The 6,595-nt window shown below is 31.7% G+C and overlaps 1 protein-coding gene across 1 annotated transcript in view; it reads right to left on the bottom strand.

Moving 5' to 3' along the window:
- Window positions 1–6,595, bottom strand: part of LOC104758229 (ras-related protein RABG3e-like) — a 25,968-nt gene that overhangs the window by 17,488 nt on the left and 1,885 nt on the right. The gene's annotated exons all lie outside the window — the stretch shown is intronic.

Genomic DNA, 6,595 nt, shown 5'->3' with positions numbered 1-6,595 from the left:
TTTTTTTTTTTTTTTTGGGGTCAAAACCCAAATAATAGCTTCTATTTTGCTGTTTAGTACATATGCAAATTTTGGAGTGAGATTTACGGCTCATCAAGTAAAATTATAGCAATGGGAAAAGTTTTCTACATATATGGTAATTAAAAGAGTTGTTGTGCATAATCTGGATCATGTCAAGGTAATTTGCTGAATCACCATTTCTTCAATAAAGAATACAAATTTGAAGTAAAAGTAAAATTTTCCGGAGAGGTATGGTGTTTTCTTTGGACAACATAATTATTTTTGTTATAACATATTTTGTCTTCAAACTTATTTGGTTGTTTATATAATCACTAGATTAGGACCCGCCCGATGTGCGGGTTTATAATTTTTAAAATAAAATAAAATTTATCAAATAATATAAAGTAAATAATTTTAGTAAGCAAATAGATACACTGATGTGTCCAATGTGATATTTGATGTAAAAGATGTGACTATAAGGTTGAAACTATTAATCACGTTTTTATTTTGATTGTCCACGTTTGTGTGAACTTTGAGATTTATCTCTGACTCCGGTCTTGTCAGAGGGTTTACCATATGAGTCGGTGTACTCGAATTTGGATTTTGTTTTCTGGGAGGGACGCCTCTCTTTTACGACAGTCATGTCAGCTCCATCTTCGTATTCATATGTCCAGGTTTCTTCATCTCGTTGTGAGATTGATGGTTCTTGGAAAGCAACCAATGTGCATTCATGATTGGGCTGGTGGTGTTGCGTTGGTGAGGAGCGAACCTTGTTGTTGGGGGCCAAGTGTCTAAAACAGAGCCTCTCCCCCTGCATTCGGAGTTAAAAACGTTGTTGTGGGCCATTGAGCGGATACGTGTTAAAGGGATTGCTTGTCAACGTTTTGAGACTGATTGTACTGAGTTACTCACTATGGTGCAGTCTTCTGAATATTGGCCGTCCTTCTCCAACTTGTTCGATGAGTTTAACTCGCTGGAATCTTTCCCACTATTCTCCATCTCTTGGATCCCGCGTGCGTCAAATACGAAGGCGGATTGTCTTGCCCGTGCTTCGTGTTCTCTTATCTTTGAAGTTTCTTTTGTAAATCCTTTCCCTCCGGTTTGGGCAGCTGACCGAGAAATTTCCATTTAATTGTTTGATTGAAAAAAAAACAGTAAATAGATACATTTTTAGTTAAAGAAAATAGATGTAGATGAGTTCAAAGTTATTAAAATAGTGTCCAATGTGATATTTGATGTAAAAGATGTGACTCTACGGTTGAAACTATTAATCACGTTTTTATTTTGAATGTCCACGTTCGTGTGAAGTTTGGGATTTATTTTTGACTCCGGTCTTGTCAGAGGGTTTACCATATGAGTCTGTGTACTCGAATTTGAATTTTGTTTTATGGGAGGGACGCCTCTCAACAGGGTGATCTTGATCAATTTCTTCAATTACCATATCTTTTATGGGCAATCTGGAAACCCATTAAAAAAAAATTAAGGTTAAGAGATAGAGGCGAATGATATAATTACTCAGACTTTAGGCGATAATTTAGCCTGGGAATAGGTGCTCTCTTTTACGTCAGTCATGTCAGCTCCATCTTCGTATTCAGATGTCCAGGTTTCTTCACTTGGTTGTCAGATTGATGATTCTTGGAAAGCAACCAATGTGTATTCATGATTGGGCTGGTGGTGTTGCGTTGGTGAGAAGCGAACCTTGTTGTTGGGGGCCAAGTGTCTAAAACAGGCCCATCCCCCTGCATTCGGAGTTAACAACGTTGTTGTTGGCCATTGAGCGGATACGTGTTGAAGGGATCGCTTGTCAATGTTTTGAGACTGATTGTGCTGAGTTACTCACTATGGTGCAGTCTTCTGAATATTGGTCGTCCTTCTCCAACTTGCTCGATGAGTTTAACTCGCTGGAGTCTTTCCCACTATTCTCTATCTCTTGGATCCCGCGTGCGTCAAATACGAAGGCAGATTGTCTTATCTGTGCTTCGTGTTATCTTATCTCTGAAGTTTCTTTTGTTTATCCTTTCCCTCCGGTTTGAGCAGCTAATCGAGAAATCTCCTTTTAATTGTTTGATTGAAAAAAAAGAACAGTAAATATATACACTTTTAGTTAAAGAAAATAGATGTAGATGAGTTCAAAGTTATTAATATAAAATTAAATTAATATTTTGTGTAATATGAGTTGAAAACGGATGGTACTGATAAGATAATATTTCAAACGGATGTTAATATCTTATAATCACAAATATTTTAATTTTTTCTGATTGAACTGATAAAATTTCATACGTTCTTGTTCAATAGCAGTATATTCATCAACCACATATTGGTGGAAAAGACGGCCTGAACGGACTATTGTTCCTGGAGATGTTAACCTGGTATGTATTTGATATGCATAATACTCTCGCATTGTAACATATGACCTCTTAGTAGCATTTTCTTCTGAGCTATATGAAATAGTTTTCTCAATATAACCTTGTTCACCATATGGAAACAACAAAGGGTATTGTAGTGACATGTACGATGGATGCAAAAAACTGATGTACTGTGGTTTGTCATTCCTAGGTTGCACTATAATATCTCTGTCATAATTAGGGATAGACATGTCACCCACAATAAGTCCACCAATCTCGTCTCCTTGTGGAAGGTCAAATTGTCTGCCACGTTCTTTATTTTTCAATAGCCTAATGGAAAATACTTCTTTAGATCCAGATTCGTATTTATCTCTAGCTATTCTGAACACTTTAGCTAAGTCATTATATTCATCAAGCATTTTTATCAATCCACTTAGAATTCCTTCATCTAACTCATTACTTTTTCCTTTGGCAAGTGCATTGAGACGGTTTTGAACTTCATGAGCAGTATCATATACATATATCTGTGCAAAACGTGGAAGATATCCTTTAACTGGTAGCAGTGATCCAATTTTGTGGTAATTTTGACCATGCATACGAAAAGTAAAAGGACCGTTTCCTGAATTGATATCGTTATCTATTTTTCCACCCATTGATGTAAAAGCAAGCATTGAATTGTATGCTTGTATATTGTGCCGAAACGATGCCGACCATGACAGTAAGTCATCTAAGTAAGTTGGAGGTGCTCGCCATTGTTGCAAGACAACTCGTCTTTGTTGACAACAAATCGAGAATTTCAACACTTTTCCACTCTGTTTTAGACTTTCAGATTTCCATACCAAAGCTTCACAATTATTACATGTGACCAAATCATTGTCTTTTTCTTTAGTCTTTCATGGAAAAAAATAATACAATGTTTAGCTTAGTTTCAATTTTCTTAAAGCCATAGAAAGAAAAATATCTTAGAACAATACGTTATGCATATTGTTTTCGTTATTCATCATCTATACCTTATTAATTACGTGTAAGGTTACATAATTTGAATTCTTACCATGTTTTTTTGCCCTTTTTGCTCTTAAAGATCTTTGTTTTGGGTCTATAACATAAATTCGATGGTGTTGACTGCTTGCTAGTTCGAGCTAATTTTGAAACATATCTTTTGTTGTAAATCCTACGGATAATTTTATTTTGGATCAAATGGAAGTATTCAAAAAATGTATAAGCGAAATATAATAAGCTCTTAGATGGAGGTGTTTACAAATTGTATAAGACAAATTCAATAAAAGTTCTTACCATCGTTTAAGTTGCAAAGTTGTTATTTGTGAACCCTATATTTTGGTAATCAATGTTAGATAATGAAAATTTTAAAAAATTAAAACAATATAATTTAATCGTATATACATGTGTAGCATTATATAAATATTGTACTTACATATTGATTTAGTTTGTCTACCCATATTTGAAGTGTAGCTAAATCCAGCTTTATATGAGGTTCATCACTCATGATACCCCGTTTTCTTTTGCTAGTATGGTTTTCGATGTCTCATGGTTTGTAATTGTCTGTTCATGATTTTCTAATTCATAAAAGACACAGAAACAATAGACTATTTTAAATTCTCTACTATATATATAATACGAAAGTTGTTTATGTTAATTTTAAATTTATAGTAGACTATGTATAAAATACGAAGTTGGTAGTAGTATATTTTTTATGTTAATTTGGTTTCTAACCGTACAATAGTGATATTGAAATTGACATATTTCTAATTCATGTAGATTAGTAAAATAGTAAAAATCAAATTTGTTTCTAATTCATGTAGATTAGTAAAATAGTAAAAATCAAATTTGTTTCTATATTTATTTTTGACACGTGTCAACATCTTATCAATATTTTTGATATGTGTCACGATCTCGTTAATAAGAAATTTTGTCATTGAACTTTATATAATAAGATTTTTCCAGTTATTACATTATCAATATGATTTTTACGGAAAGAAAATCATTTTTTTCAAAAATTTCTATACAAAACAAATAATTCAAACCAACAAATATATATATATATATATATATATAAGGGAAAATTAAGCTAAGAATTTATTTAAATCTTTATAATGATAAATATATATTAATTCAGCTATTTACAATATTAACTATTAAAATAAAAGTAAAAATAAGTAATTCGTGACGGAACTTAGTTGACTGATATTTTGGTTTTCTTTTTAGATCAAGATTTAAAACATTGTTTAGAATAATAAAATAAGACTTTTGTTGTTTTCTTAAAGTAAAAGAAAGTTTCACTAAAAGAAGATAAAAATAAAGAAAATTTGCTAAGAGAATGTCATTCAAGTGGTTACTTTAGAAATATTAAAATGTATAAAGCATACAATAAAATTTGAGCAAAATCAAGAATACTAAATTCCAATTTTTACAAGATTTTTAAATGCTCAATCTTATTTATCTTAAATTACAATTGATTATTAAAAATAGTTTGCATACCAACAATCCCAAATAAATTAAGAAAAACTTACAAACAATATATAAAAAAACACAACAAAATAGTAATAAAAAAGGAAAAAAACAACCCACAGCATAGCGCGGATATTATCCTAGTACATGTTAATATATAGCTTATTATTAGATTAGGATATACTTGTATATACGGTTAACACTGTATAATTTACACAATTAATGAGAATAAGAAACTTTTGTCTCTCTAGCTCAGCTCTCTCATCTCACTCTTTCTCTTGTTCTTGCTCAAGTCCGAGTTCATCTTCTTCCTCTGTTCAATTTTGATAACTTACTCGCAAAGAGTTTCAAAATTGTATACAAAATATGTATGTACAAACAATAGAAGAATTCCAAAAAAAAAAACTAAAAATTATGTACAGACAATAAAAGTATAAAAAACATATCAAACACTTTTATTACCGATCCGAAATACCGAACAATAAGGATCTGCTTCCNTTTTACAAGATTTTTAAATGCTCAATCTTATTTATCTTAAATTACAATTGATTATTAAAAATAGTTTGCATACCAACAATCCCAAATAAATTAAGAAAAACTTACAAACAATATATAAAAAAACACAACAAAATAGTAATAAAAAAGGAAAAAAACAACCCACAGCATAGCGCGGATATTATCCTAGTACATGTTAATATATAGCTTATTATTAGATTAGGATATACTTGTATATACGGTTAACACTGTATAATTTACACAATTAATGAGAATAAGAAACTTTTGTCTCTCTAGCTCAGCTCTCTCATCTCACTCTTTCTCTTGTTCTTGCTCAAGTCCGAGTTCATCTTCTTCCTCTGTTCAATTTTGATAACTTACTCGCAAAGAGTTTCAAAATTGTATACAAAATATGTATGTACAAACAATAGAAGAATTCCAAAAAAAAAAACTAAAAATTATGTACAGACAATAAAAGTATAAAAAACATATCAAACACTTTTATTACCGATCCGAAATACCGAACAATAAGGATCTGCTTCCCAAACAAAGTTTTATTCATAATATATTTAGAGTTTTCTTTTGTTTCTCACCCTACTATGGATTGGTCAGCTCGAGTAATTTCTTGCTCTTGTGCATTTTGCTGATGATTTAATTTGCAAAGCGTGGTAAAGTTCTAGCAGATCGTTAGAAAGCCCAACGGTTGAAGGCTTGTCGTTTCTATTTCAATTTCTTTTGCTGGAGTTCCTCAGATACCCTTTTTATATTTCAATTTCTTTTGCTGGAGTTCCTCAGATACCCTTTTTATCTGTGCGGATTGAGTGGAGGCAGATCAAATAATGATGGAAGTACATGAGGGAGATGGTGGTAACCATTTCGGAAGTCGGTCTTGGCACTAAAAATAAAGAAAGATGATCACATTTGGGAAGGTCGTCGTGGTCTTCAAACCGACATTGGGATCAATCAGTTAATTATATAAAAGTCATCCTTAAATCGAAACAAAAAACTAGGAAAAAACAAGTCTTTTCATAAATGTAGTGGACAACAAATGTCGATAGTGCAGAGAAAAAAGAAATCCATAATAATAATAATCACACACACACAGGCCACAAACACCGACTAGTCCAATTCGGTTTTTATTTATTTTTTGAAATTCTAATTATTTTTTTAATAATAATATACCAGAAAGAAAAAAAGCACCAGATTTACAATATGGTAAAAAACCCTCAAAGTGAGATAAACTGATTGATGATGATGAGAGAGCAGAAGTACTTTCAGCATTCACATCC

The sequence above is a fragment of the Camelina sativa genome, chromosome 17 (genome assembly GCF_000633955.1).
Source record: "Camelina sativa cultivar DH55 chromosome 17, Cs, whole genome shotgun sequence".
NCBI lineage: Eukaryota > Viridiplantae > Streptophyta > Magnoliopsida > Brassicales > Brassicaceae > Camelina > Camelina sativa.
Note: the sequence above shows the minus strand (reverse complement) of the source record. Positions and strands in the feature narration are given on the sequence as shown.